This window comes from Hemitrygon akajei, unplaced genomic scaffold (assembly GCF_048418815.1).
Source record: "Hemitrygon akajei unplaced genomic scaffold, sHemAka1.3 Scf000048, whole genome shotgun sequence".
Taxonomy (NCBI): domain Eukaryota; kingdom Metazoa; phylum Chordata; class Chondrichthyes; order Myliobatiformes; family Dasyatidae; genus Hemitrygon; species Hemitrygon akajei.
In genome coordinates, this window is record NW_027331934.1 from 4990216 (window position 1) to 5004068 (window position 13853).

General features: G+C 45.5%; 1 protein-coding gene across 3 annotated transcripts in view; it reads left to right on the plus strand.

Moving 5' to 3' along the window:
• Window positions 1-679: 679 nt before the first annotated feature.
• The window catches only part of LOC140720936 (uncharacterized), a 184325-nt gene continuing 171151 nt past the window's right edge, over window positions 680-13853 (plus strand). The window contains exons 1-3 of one of the 3 annotated variants that reach the window (XR_012097283.1): window positions 680-730; window positions 2985-3152; window positions 10651-10722. The gene's annotated coding sequence lies outside the window, so the exon portion shown is untranslated. Of the gene's footprint in view, window positions 731-1739; window positions 1848-2984; window positions 3153-10650; window positions 10723-13853 lie in introns of those variants that run through there. The other 2 variants (XR_012097282.1, XM_073035788.1) reach the window with 2 other exon arrangements.

Genomic DNA, 13853 nt, shown 5'->3' on the forward strand with positions numbered 1-13853 from the left:
CCATCGTGTCCTCTTGTGCCAAGATGAGGCCACCCTCAGGGTCCAGGATCAGCACCTCATATTCCGTCTGGGTACACCCTTCCTCAACTTGATAGCATAAGTATCGATTTCTCCTTCCTGTGAACAAATTTCCCTCACACCCCTCCCTCCCACTCCCTGTCTGACTTTTCACGTCCTCTCACCTGCTTCTCTCTTCTCTCTGGGTCCACTGCTCCATCCCTTTCTCCTATTCTCCACTCTCCTCTCCTGTTAGACTCTATTTTCTTCTGCTCTTGAGCTTTTCCAGCTACCTGGCTTCACCTGTCACCTTCCAGCCAGACATTTCACGCCCTCCCCGATTTTATTCAGATTTTCCCCCCATTCCATCTCAATCCTGAAGCAGGGTTCAACTGGGATTGATTCTTTTCGATAGATGCTGGCCGGCCTGCTGAGTTCCGCCAGCATTTTGTTTGTGTTGCTCTGAATTTCCAGCATCTGCGGACTTCGTCGTGTTTGTAATTTACCTCTCCGTTGTCCCTCCAGCCTTCGGCCAGTTGTGGCTCTGCATGGGGCTCCAGAGACTGGTGGCGCTGCATGGACCTCCGGGCACCGGTGGCGCTGTGCGTACCTCCGGCCACCGGCGACGATGAGAAGACCTCCGGGCACCGGTGGTGCTGCAGAGAACCTCCTCATAAACGCATGCGGTTTGCTCACTGCAGCTGCTGTTGGCGTTTCTCCGATTCGAGCGGGGGTGAGTCGGAGTTGATCCCGAGATTGTGTGAATCTGGGCCGGTTGCATTGAGCTCTGCGGCTGGAGCAGGGGTGCATTGCCAATTTTTTGCTGCCGAAGCTGTATGAGGGGTGATTGATAAGTTCGTGGCCTAAGTTAGAAGGCCTGAAGTTATACAGCTCTCGGTACTTGTACGTGCAGTTCAACTCTTTGAGTGATTATGCAGAAAGTTTGAAATTAATAACTTTTGTGGTATTTCTGTTTCAGATAATTGAAAATAGCAAGGTTTTGTAAACACGAGGAAATCTGCAGATGCTGGAAAGGTTTTGTAAAATTGACTTCTTCCTCCTTCAGCCAGGAACTTATCAATCACCCCTTGTATGTCACACCCAATTTTTGTACCTGCTCATTTCATGTACTGAACAACTTCCTTGCCCCATTCACGTAACATATATGTAATGAGCAGGTACACAAGTTCGGTGTCACGCACTCACACACACACACGTGTGTATGTGTGTGTGTATATACAAATATATGAGAATATGGCTTTTTATAATGTCTTGCACTATACCAAGATGAAAGAAATATATATGAATTCCAGAGCTCCACAGAAATATAGTGATAGTTAAGACATAAGTTAAGATTATAGCCAATCACAACATTTCAGTATATAACTGGTACAATAAAACATATAATACTTGATTTAATAATATGACAAAGTAGCGCACGGTTGCATTCACTAATTATCACAAAATATAATTATCAAGCAAGTTAACGTTGTTTGCTTAGAAGCCATAGGGTTGGTTGTGAGATAAATTTAGTTTTGTATTAGCAAGTAATCCACGGATCACCACAGTCGCAGCTCCTGGATTTCACCAAAAACAATCAAATATCCTATCCTCATGTTATTAGTGGTATTTTCCCCACCAGCCACCAACCCCTCTCCCCAACCCCCACTTCTGTAAGTTTCCCTCTATTTAATATGCGGCCGCTGTTAAATTCCCCGCTTGTTTATTTTGACTGTTTTTTACAGAGGTGCTGGAGTGGCGTTCCGGTGAGCTCCGGCAGCACTGCACCCCTGTTAGATCCAAGTAAAATGGACCCGGGGATCAAGCTGCCCAGGTTTATGAGGTGTTGAGTGAGTATTTCTGGTCTGGGATCAGATGTTTGTTTCTGGAGTTCCTTTGGAAGCAATGACTGCCAGTCTGAGGAGGGAATGAGTTCCCATTCCATCCCTCACAGGGAGAGGCTGTGATTAAATGGGCTGTTCTGTGTTTGAACCAGTAGAAATAAACCTGGGGGGGGGGGGTGTTCAGTGTTCGGACTGTGTTTGGAAATTCCTCCTCACTGTCACCTGTCTGTCAGACAGTGGAAATCAAACAGAAACTCAAGTGGCTGGAGATCTGCACTAAAAATGAAAAATTCTGAATCCATTCTGACAAAAGATTGTGAACCTGAATCCTTAACTTTGTTGCTCTCCCCACAGCAGTTCCTTACCTGTTGAGCGATTCTGGTGATTCCAGTTTCTTTTTATTACATTCACTCTGGAGTGGTTTAAATTTCCTGATTGTCTGTTATACTTGGAAATGTGCTCAGTGCAGTTGTTGGTAACAAGGTTCACATGAATAATCTCAGGAGTGATCGGCTTTATGTATGAGGAGCATTTGATGGTTATGGGGCTGTGCTCACTGGAGTTCAGACGGGGGTGAAAGGGGACGGGGTGGTTAAGTAAACCTACCGAATGCTGAAACGCCTGGATACAGTGGACGTGGAGAGGATGTTTCCATTGGACGGGGAGTCTGTGATCTGACAGCACGGTCTCAGAATAAAGATGCTTCCCTTCAAAACTGAGATGAGAAAAATTTCTTCAGCCAAAAGATGGCTGATCTGTGGAATTTGTTGCCACAGAGGGTAGTTGAGGCTGCCATTTGGGTATATTTATGGCAGAGATTACTATATTCATGATTGCTAAGTAGCTTCAGGGTTACAGGAGGAAGGCAGGAATATGGTGTTGGGATCAATCTCAGGCATGGTTGAGTGGTGGAGCAGACTCGATGGATAGAATCACTTAATTCTGTTCCTGCATCTTATATCTGACCATGACTGAACGATGACTCCTTCTGATCCCATATCAGGTTTTGTGACGTGTCAGGGACAATTACAGATTTGTTCACTGAGATCATTATATTTGTCTTCAATGTTTAGATTTCAATGAGCAGAAATATTTTGTTTTCCTTTGCATTGTTAACGTGCTTCATTGTCTTTCTGATTAAAGTTAGACCTGCGGTGAGAGATTTATTGGAAGAAAAACCCCAACTGGAAGCAAACCATGACTGAAGACGAGGGAACAGCAACAAGTGAACCAGCCCGAGGATTGAGAGCAACAACTGGAGAGAACCCATCTGACTCAGAGTTTCCAGTGATTCACTCAGGAGAAAGTTTGGTGAGTCTCACTTACTCAGACACTGGTCCTTTACACATTACATATCTATACAAAGTAAGGTAGGAAATAGTTGAGGTGAGAATGAATGTGCCCAGAAGTATCAGTTATCTCTGTCAGACCCAGTTACAATCACTCCAGGTCTGGTAATGTACAGTCAGTGTCCCAGCTCTTTAAAGTCTCTCACATTCCCTCAGTGTTTGCTCATTTCAGGAACTTTCATCTTCTGAAGTAGGTTTTGGTCGGTTCTGAGTGTGGAGAGGGAAAGAGGGGTGTCTATATTTACTATCTTGCAAAAAGAAGTAATTGTTTGAAATTACCTGCTGCAAGCTCACTACCCATATCCTGTACATTCTCAACCAGATTATTGACATCGATGACAAGTAGCAATGGGTGTTACCCTGGGGAGCTCCAGGAGGCACAGGCCGTGACTCCAGTAAACTGCCTCTCGTCATCACCATCTGCTTCCTACCATCGAGCTGTTCCCAGACTCTGGGCTCTGTGACAAACACAATGTTAGCAGCAAGATTAGACAGTGATTAATGTAAAGAGAGATGTGTTGCTTCCTGAAAGCTGTCTGATGCAATGGACCAGATCCTCCTTTGCTTACAACTTAATCTGCCATAGGACCCATCCTCCCGGGTCACACTGTGTCCGATAACCCACATCCCCAACGTCCTTCCACTCCACCAGTAGCCCCACAACTTCCCCACCAATTACCCCACACTCGTACACGTAAACAGATCCACGTTACTGTTGTGCTGACTGTCTAACACTGCCTCCCATATTACCCCCCACCTTAAATACCTCCATATACCTGTCTAGTAGTCTCTTAAATTTCACTAGTGTATCTGCCTCCACCACTGACTCAGGCAGTGCATTCCACACACCAACAACTCTCTGAGTAAAAAACCTTCCTCTAATATCCCCCTTGAGCTTCCCTCCCCTTACATAAAAGCCACAACCTCTTGTACTGAGCAGTGGTGCCCTGGGGAAGAGGCGCTGGCTGTCCAGTCTATCTATTCCTCTTAATATCTTGTATACCTCTATCATGTCTCCTGCCAATTTCCTTCTCTCCAGGGAGTAAAGCCCTAGCTCCCTTAATTTCTGATCATAATGCATACTCTCTAAACCAGGCAGCATCCTGGTAAATCTCCTCTGTACCCTTTCCAATGCTTCCACATCCTTCCTATAGTGAGGCGACCAGAACTGGACACAGTACTCCAAGTGTGGCCTAACCAGAACTTTATAGAGCTGCATCATTACCCCATGACTCTTAAACTCTATCCCTCAACTTATGAAAGCTAACACCCCATAAGCTTTCTTAACTACCCTATCTCTGTGAGGCAACTTTCAGGGATCTGTGGGCATGTACTCCCAGATCCCTCTGATCCTCCACACTCCCAAGTACCCGGCCATTTACTTTGTACTCTGCCTTGGAGTTTGTCCTTACAAAGTGTACCACCTCACACTTCTCTGGGTTGAACTCCATCTGCCAGTTCTCAGCCCACTTCTGCATCCTATCAATATCTCTCTGCAATCTTCGACAATCCTCTACACTATCCACAACACCACCAACCTTTGTGTCATCTGCAAACTTGCCAACCCACCCTTCTACCCCCACATCCAGGTTGTTAATAAAAATCACAAAAAGTAGAGGTTCCAGATTAGATCCTTGTGGGACACCACTAGTCACAACCCCCTAATCCAAATGTACTCCCTCCACCTTGACCCTCTGTTTTCTGCAGGCAAGCCAATTCTGAATCAGTTAATGTGATCAACTAATTTCCGAGTATGGGCTGCACATTTAATAACAGCCAAAACTCGAGGTAGCTGTAGACCGGTGAGTCAGTTGTCTACAATGGTGGCATTACTAATGGGGTGGCCAGAGGAAGTCAGGAATCCCCAAAGCCCCGTAGTCATGTACAATTCCAAATGCATAAGCTTCAAAAGAGGCCTGTTCAATTACTTCACTGTCCGTCACTATCACATCGTTTTCCTGCTGGATCCACAAAAGAGCTTCCATCCTCGGAAAATGTTGCCTCAGGTATGGGGACCACCAGTCCTGTCTGTCGCCAAAGGAAATCCGGAACGTCGGCCAGTAATGCTATGCCCTCTCTTCCTTTAACCTCTCCAATCACCGTGACTGGGAACTTCTCTCCCTCAGTGACGCACCCCGTAGGGTCATAGCACAGAGTCACGTAGGGCTCGGCCGCTGGCAGAAGTGGTTCAAACGCAGTGGAGTCCAGATTAAGTGCCCACCACTGGGGATTCGGAAACTGGGGAAGCTGTCGGTTGTTCACTAGTCCCAGGGTGATACCCTTGTCCATACATAAAATCTCGACTTCCAGCAGACAGAGCAAGTCTGTCTCTGATAGATTACACCCCCGTCTGTTGGTGACTGTAAATGAAACCTCACACTGGTTCCCCTGGAATTCCACCTGCAGTGGCTGGGTTCGTGAATACGTACGTTCCCTGCCTTCGAACCCAGACAGAGTGATGGTAGCATCTGATAGCTGGAATCCCTTTTCTGATACTATTTCCTGATCGAGAGTGGTTGTGGTTGCCCTCATATCAATCATAAACGGAATTGGAATTCCAGCAACTTGCAATATTACACTGGGCTCTTCCTGAGGGGTGGTACTCACGGTAGGAAGCATCCTTGCTTGTCAATTTCTAAATGGGTTGTTGTCCCCACCTGTCCCTTGGTAGGTTTTTGTTCCCATTTCTGATTCCCAGATATAGCCCGCTCGCATCCTTCTTCCTGCTGAACATATTCACCTTAAATATTATTTCCCTTCGGGGTTGATCAGGAATCAAAAATCAGGTTCCAATAATATGTCAAAGTTCGATTTCGGTCATTGTCAAGCAAATCCATATTACTTATTTTAATCATGTTGGTTAACTTAGTTGGTAAGCATTGGAGCAGTAGGGCATTGAACTGGGGGGACAGATTCCCATCATTAAAGGCTTGGTCTCCTGCGAAGGTGCCGTAGCAGGCCACAAATCGCTCTCAATAGTCTGGTCCCGATTCCCCAGGCTTAGGTTTGCATTCAAGTACTTCAGTGATGTTTACAGGTTGCTGGAGAGCCCTTTCCAAGGCTTGAATAATCTGGTCTGTCTGTTCATTCTCATTATGTTTTCCCGCCTGTAACTGCTGATAGGTTTGGTATCTCAATTCTGCCTTCCATTTCCGCTCCTCATCAGCTGAGAGAATCATGCAGCAGAGACTGAATAAATCTTGCGGAGTCACATTAAACATTTGTGTAGTACTGTGGACATACTGAGTAAACTGTGCTGGTTTTTCTTTTCTATCTGGGGCCTGATTCATAATCATTATCATTTCTTGAGGCTTCCAGGGTGCATACACAGGAATCACTGAGGGCTGTCCCTCCTCCTGCTCGTGGATTGGGCAGCATTTGGGTGGGCAGTTGTCTTTGTGGAGTCACTAACTCTGGGGATTTATTGGATTCTTGCCTCCCTGTCTTGGAATAATCCTCGGTATTCCCTTTCTGGATCTCAGGATGAAGTGACATCCCCTTCCCTGTGCCGCTGTTTTACCTGAGCGGCCACCGTATCTGGGTACTGGGAGGATTGGGTTCAGGAGCACTGGGTGCACTCAGCCCCTGGTAAGGTGGGGGATTGTTACGGTGGGTGCCCACTCCTCATCATGGTCACTGTCCTCAAACAGGGTCGGTATGACAGACATGGGTTTGGGATCCCTTGTTTCCCTATCAGTTCGAACTTTAGACTGATATTCCTGCCCTTCTCTCCTATCTGGGCCGGCCTTGGTTTGCTTACGTTGTTTTTCCTGCTCTCGTTTTTTAGTGCCCGTCCACCCATTCACGCTTCGCTTTTAGTGGCTCCCAACCTTTGGCGTTCCTTTTGCAGTACAGACCTCTATCCCTTTCTCACATGCATTATTCCTCCAACTTGCTGATAATATACTGTTCCACTTTACATCTTCATTCAGCCCATCTGCTCAGCACTCCCTATATTGGGATCGTGTTTGTGACTCCAAATGTTGAAGTTGAATAAAACTCGGAAGACCAGCTTCTTATCGTCACCACAGTTCATTTTCCAGCAGGAGTTTGAGACCCCGTTGTTAAAGGGAAGGCACGTAAACACTGCCACTATCTGACAAGTGGACTGATTTAGTCAGGTTACAGCCATATATTTATACATAGTAAGCCCCATACATTCCTATTGCAAGATGTTATTTGAACTGGTACGCCCACCGTCTGTTGGCTCCAAACTTAATTAGATAAGAGAGTTTGCTAAATGGTTTTAATTACAGATGGATATACTGTCCAGTCCTTATCAGTTATTCCCTTTGCAAGGCCCTGACTTAATTACAAACAGATGTTTATTCCTGTCCTTATCAGTGAGTCCTCCTCCCTTTACACAAAAGAGGGTACAATGTATAATGTTATCATCTCTCAATGTGTCTCTCTGCAAGCCACAGAGAACTGGTTATGAGCCTGTCCTGGCTAACCACTGAAGACAGTGTTTACTTTGGTTCAAATATTCCTATTCAGTCCCAATTATTCTTTTAGCCAGAGGTTACATAGGTTCAAAATGATTTTTTTAAATATATTCTTAATTCATCAGGAGGGTTCGGGGGAAATGTTTATGTCCAATATAGAAACTGGTGATACCTGTGTGTATTGTGGCGATGCAAACGTTGCTGTAGAATTTACAAGTGGGAAAAAGTGGAGTGATATTTGGAAATCTCACTTTTTAAAGCGTAATTTAGCAAGCAAACCACTTATGCACAATGTGCAAAAGCTCTGGTAAGAAAATCCTTCATTACCCATTACACTCCCGCTACATAGGTTGTGTGAGAGAGCAGATGAACTCAATCAAACCCAGAGGAGATCAAAGTTCTTATCGACAGTGATTTGCTAGCTGTTAAAATGAATACCTCTCTATATAAAAATCACTGTGCACATGTTGTCACTTGGTAAAAATAAGCACAGTACATGATTTATGTGTACACTGGTCATTAGAAATCAGAGGGGGTATTGGAGGGAAGGAGCAGAGACCTTTAGTGTCCTTGATGCCCTCACCTACAAGATGTGCATCCAGCTGCAGCTTGTAGCCCTGAACTTGAAGGAGCTGGGACTTGAAATTGATGAATTCAGGATCAGCTGGGAGTCAGAGGGGGTGATAGATGTGACATGAAGAGAGGCGAGTTACACCCAAGGTGCAGGACACAGGAAACTAGGTGAGAGTCAGGCAGGTGAATGAGGTTAAAAGGCCATCGAAGAGTACTCTTGTGGACATCCCACACAACAGCAGTTGGACCACTTTAGAAATTGTTGGGGGGGGGGGGATTACCTGGCAGCGGAAAGTCAAATAAGTGATAGGGGATGCATTAGTTACGGGAATAGAACAAGAAGGGGACTAATATCCTAGTATTAAGGCTTGCTAGAGCTAGTGTGGTGAGAGGTTGAAGTGGTTAAAATAAGTTGTAGGGGGATTGGGAGCCAGAGCAACAAAACAGATAGTGGAGAGGGTGAATTGAGTCGAATTGAATTGACTTTATTACATACATACTTCATACACATGAGGAGTAAATATCTTTACGTTACTCTCCATCTAAATCTACAATGTGTAATTTATAGTAATTTATAATATTTATACATAGAAGAGTCAATATAACATTGAAATTCAATGGTATCAGCATGAATTAATCATTCTGATGCCCTGGTAGAAAATGACGTCCCAAAGCCTATTAGTCCTTTTGCTGTGGGACCGTTTCCTGGATGGTGGCAGTAGGAACAGTTTGTGGTTGTGGTGAATTGGGTCCCCAATATCCTTTGGGCTCCCTTTACACACCTGTCTCTGTAAATCTCCTGAATAGTGGGAAGTTCACATCTACAGATGCACTGGGCTGTCCGCACCACTCTCTGCAGGGTCCTGCGATTGAGGGAAGTACAGTTCCCATACCAGGCAGTGCTGCATCCAATCAGGATGCTCTCAGTTGTCTCTCTGTAGAAATTTCTTAGGATTTGGGGCCCATACCAAGGAACTTCAACCATCTGAGGTGAAAGAGGTGCTGCTGTGCTCTTTTCACATCACAGCCAGTACATACAGACCATGTGAGATGTTTGGTGACGTTTATGCTGAGGATCTTAAAGCTGTTCACCCTCTCAACCCCAGATCCATTGATGTCAATAGGGGTTCGCCTGTCTCCATTCCTCCTGTAGTACACAATCAGCTCCTTTGTTTTTGTGACAAAGAGGGAGAGTTTGTTTTCTTGACACAAGTCAGATGTTGTTCAGACCTCAGATATCGATCACTCAGCTCCTGAATTGCTCCCAAAAACTCCAGCCATTGCTACTCTGTTGTCGCTCCTACCTTTTCCCTTCCAAACAAGTTTGGCCAGCTTCTCTGTCACAGAAACATGGAGGAGTTCTAGGGAAACAGGCTATTTGGCCCATCTAGTCAATGCTAAAAAAACATTTAAGGTATCTATTGCAACTACCTGACTGGGACCAACGCCCTCCATACACCTACCATTCAGGCTCCCATCCAAACTTCTTTCAAATGGTGAAACTGAGCTCACATGAACCCCTTGTGCTGACATCTCATGCCACACTCTCACGACCGTTTCAGTGAAGAGCTTTTCCACGTGCTATCATCAAATATTCACCTTCCCCACTTACCCATGACCTCTGGTTGTCATCCCACACAACCTCAGTGGAAAAAACTGCTTGCATTTACCCTATCTGTACCCTCCTAATTTCAAGAAATCCTCATGCAATGTTTAATTACCTTGTCTATGTTTAGTGCATTTTTTAGGTGTATAAGATGATGAGGGGCATTGATCGTGTGGATAACCAGAGGTTTTATTCCCAGGACTGAAATGGCTAACACGAGGGGGCATAGTTTTAAGGTGCTTGGAAATAGGTACTGAGGGGATGCCAGTGGTAAGTCTTTTACACAGAGAGTGGTGGATGCATGGAATGCACTGCCGGCTGTTTGTGTGAGAGTGTTTCAGTTACTGTGGGGCCAGGAACCCATGCAGCTCAGTGGAAACAGAATAATACCAATGGAGAGAGTCAAACTGAGCCAGGTCACAGATTGGAGACGGCAGAAATGCCCCATTCTTATAGAGACAGGAAGAGCATCAGAGAGTTCAATGCTCATTCCAGATACCAGCACTCTGCCCAGTTAGAAGATGATTTCTCTCTCCAACTTGGGTTGACCTTCACTGTAACACTGTGATGTCAGATCACATCTTGGCAACTCATGTAATTTCATCTGAAATGTTGTTCTACACACATTGATGGATTTTGTGAATCGTTTTACAGGTTAAAAAATGACAAGGAATTTGTCTACAGGAATCTCAAACAGAACACACCAGTTTTGCTGTCTCTGTCGAGATATTTAATAATTGGAGCAAGGGATTCACTCGATCATCCTTCCCGCTCAGACTGTGGGGAGGGATTCACTCTATCATTTGACTGACTGGCATGCCCGTTATTTTGCACAGGGTCATCTGAGCAACTAGCAAGCCCGGCGTTTTACACAGGAGAGGCCATTCATCTGCACAGACAGTGGGAATGGATTTACTCGGACATTTCAACTGAAGGTGCATCAGCAAGTTCACACTAGGACAAGGCCATTCACCTATTCTGTGCGTGAGAAAGGATTTAGTCAGTGTTCCTACCTGTGGACACAGCAGTCAGTTCACACTGGGCAGAAGTTGCTTATCTGCTGAATTTGTGGGGAAAGATTCACTCGGTCATCTGACATAATAGCTCACCAGCGAGTTCACACCGGGGAGCGGCCGTTCACCTGCTCAGACTGTGGGAAGGGATTCACTCGGTCATCTCAACTGAAGGTGCATCTGAGAGTTCACACTGGAGAGAGGCCGTTCACCTGCTCAGACTGTGGGAGGGGATTCACTCGTTCATCTAATCTGAAGGTACATCAGAGAGTTCACACTGGAGAGAGGCCGTTCACCTGCTCAGACTGTGGGAAGGGATTCAGTTGCTCATCCAACCTAAAGATACATCAACGAGTTCACACTGGAGAGAGGCCATTCACCTGTTCGGACTGTGGGAAGGGATTCACACAGTCATCTCAACTGAAGATACATCAGCGAGTTCACACCGGGGAGCGGCCGTTCACCTGCTCAGACTGTGGGAAGGGAATCACTCAGTCATCCCACCTACAGAGTCACCAGCGATTTCACACTGGAGAGAGGCCGTTCACCTGCTTAGACTGTGGGAAGGGATTCACTTGCTCATTTGACCTGAAGATGCATCAGCGAGTTCACACTGGGGAGAGGCCAATCACCTGCTCAGACTGTGGGAAGGGATTCACTTTGTCATCTAAACTGAAGGAACATCAGCGAGTTCACACTGGAGAGAGGCCGTTCACCTGTTCAGACTGTGGGAAGGGATTCACTCGGTCATCCCAACTACAGAGACACCAGCGAGTTCACACTGGGGAGAGGCCAATCACCTGCTCAGACTGTGGGAAGGGATTCACTCGGTCATCCCAACTACAGAGACACCAGCGAGTTCACAGTGGGTAGAGGCCGATCTCCTGCTCGGACTTTGGGAAGAGATTCTCTCAGCCAAATCAACCAAATGTGCATCATTGAGTTCACACTGGGGAGAGGCCGTTCACCTGCTGTGAATGTGGGAAGGGATTCACTCAGTCAGCTAATCTTATGTAACTCTCACTTTGGCTGGCAGCTGGTGATAGCCCCCCAGCCGGCCAAACTTAAGAAATCTCGTTTGGGTGGATGCTGTGTGATGTGTCCCCTGTTACAGATCAGTACCCTGAAATAACAAACAGTACACAATATGTGATTAAACAATTGAGCTCTATAATTCTTACTTTGACTATAGGGTTAGTAAAGTAAACAAACAAAAAAAAGAAAAAGGGCCCACTCTCTCCATTCGCATCTTCTCATCTCTCCCCTGCAAAAGACCATGAAAATCTCTCTTCCTGACTCACAAAAAAGGGTTCTCTCATCGGATAGCCCTGCACTCCAAAACCCTGTTTTCTCTGGTCTTAACCTAAACATTGCTGCTACAGAGAAACCATTACATCAGCAGTGAAACCTTACAGCATGTTACACTTATGACACACTGCCATGGTCACACTGGGAGAAAGTTTCAATAAGCTGCATGCTGGATATTTGTCTATCACCGTTGCTGAATGCAATTTCGAGAGTGACTGTCGGTGCTGAACTCTGCAATTATTGCTGCTGCTCACCAAACCCAGTTCTGCACGCTGGTCACTGGGCATGGGAGGAGTTTCTTCTGCTGCACATTCACCTTTAACGGGACTGGAGTTTAATATTCTGGATCTGAGACAAATAAATCAGTTTATTTTAAACTCTGTCTTTGGTACTTAAGTGAATTTGTTACACACCTAGTGTACAGTAGAGAGTCAACCCTGGCCAGCTGGACCCTGCCAGTAATTCTGTTCCATTAGATTATGAGGACACTCAGTCCTCGTTTATTGTCATTTAGAAATGCTTGCATGCATTATGAAATGATACAATGTTCCTCCAGAGTGATATCACACAAAAAACAGGACAAACCAAAGACCCACATTGACAAAAAAAACACATAACTATAGCATATAGTTACAGCAGTGCAAAGCAATACCATAATTTGATAAAAGTAGACCATGGGCACGGTTTTAAAAAAAAGTCTCAAGTCCCGATCGACTCCAATAGTCCTGATATCAGGCAGCAAAAGGGAGAAACTCTCCCTGCCATAAACTCCCAGGCACCGACAAACTGATGCCTTGGAAGCACCCGACCACAGCAGACTCCTCCTCCGGAGATTCCGGACCGTACAGTAGAGGCGGCAGCGAAGCGGGCATTTCAGAAGTTTCTCCCGATGTTCCTCCACGCTCTCACGTCTGTCTCCATTAAATCAGGATACATATCATACAATAATATTATACTTAATGTACAGATACAAATCTGTACTTAACAAGTAACAGATATCATTCTCCAGAGAGGCCGTGTGTGCTGCGTTGTGCCGCCATCTTCTCTTCCCCCTCAATGACAGTTCTTTTAAATCCTCCTCTGTACGGCCAAAGTCGGCATGGTTTTCCTCAGAAGAAATCTTCCCAGACAAATCTGTTGGAATCCTTTGGTGAAATAAGAAAGGCGGTGGGTGTTGTTTGTTTGGATTTTCAGATGGTCTTGAACCAGGTGCTGCAGCTGAAGCTGGTTAACAAGACCACAGCTCATGGTATTTGCTGTCTCTGTGCCTGTTCCCGCTGGAGTTTAGAATTATGGGGGGGTGAGGGAATGTGTTGGTGTTGCGGGGTGGGGTTCCCGAATACTGAAAAGCCGAGGTATGGAGGTTATGGAGAGGATGTTTACCATAATGCGGAGCCCAGGACCAGGGGTACACCCTCAAGACTACAGGGAAATCAATTCAGAAGAGAGATGAGAAGGAAGTCTTATGATATTATGTTTATTCAACACGGCCGTGTCTGATCTATGCTTCTGTTCCCATCCCCGTCTATCTCCTCTTCAAATGTGCCCACCCACCCGCCTACACTCAGATAGATAGATAGACACTTCACTGATCCTGAAGGAATTTACATGGAAGATTTAGAATTTTAGAGATTTCCATATGTCTCCATTTAAAATGAGTGGCCCTTTTTGATCCCTGTCCGTTTTTCTCTCACTGATCAAAAGAGATATCAAAGAGC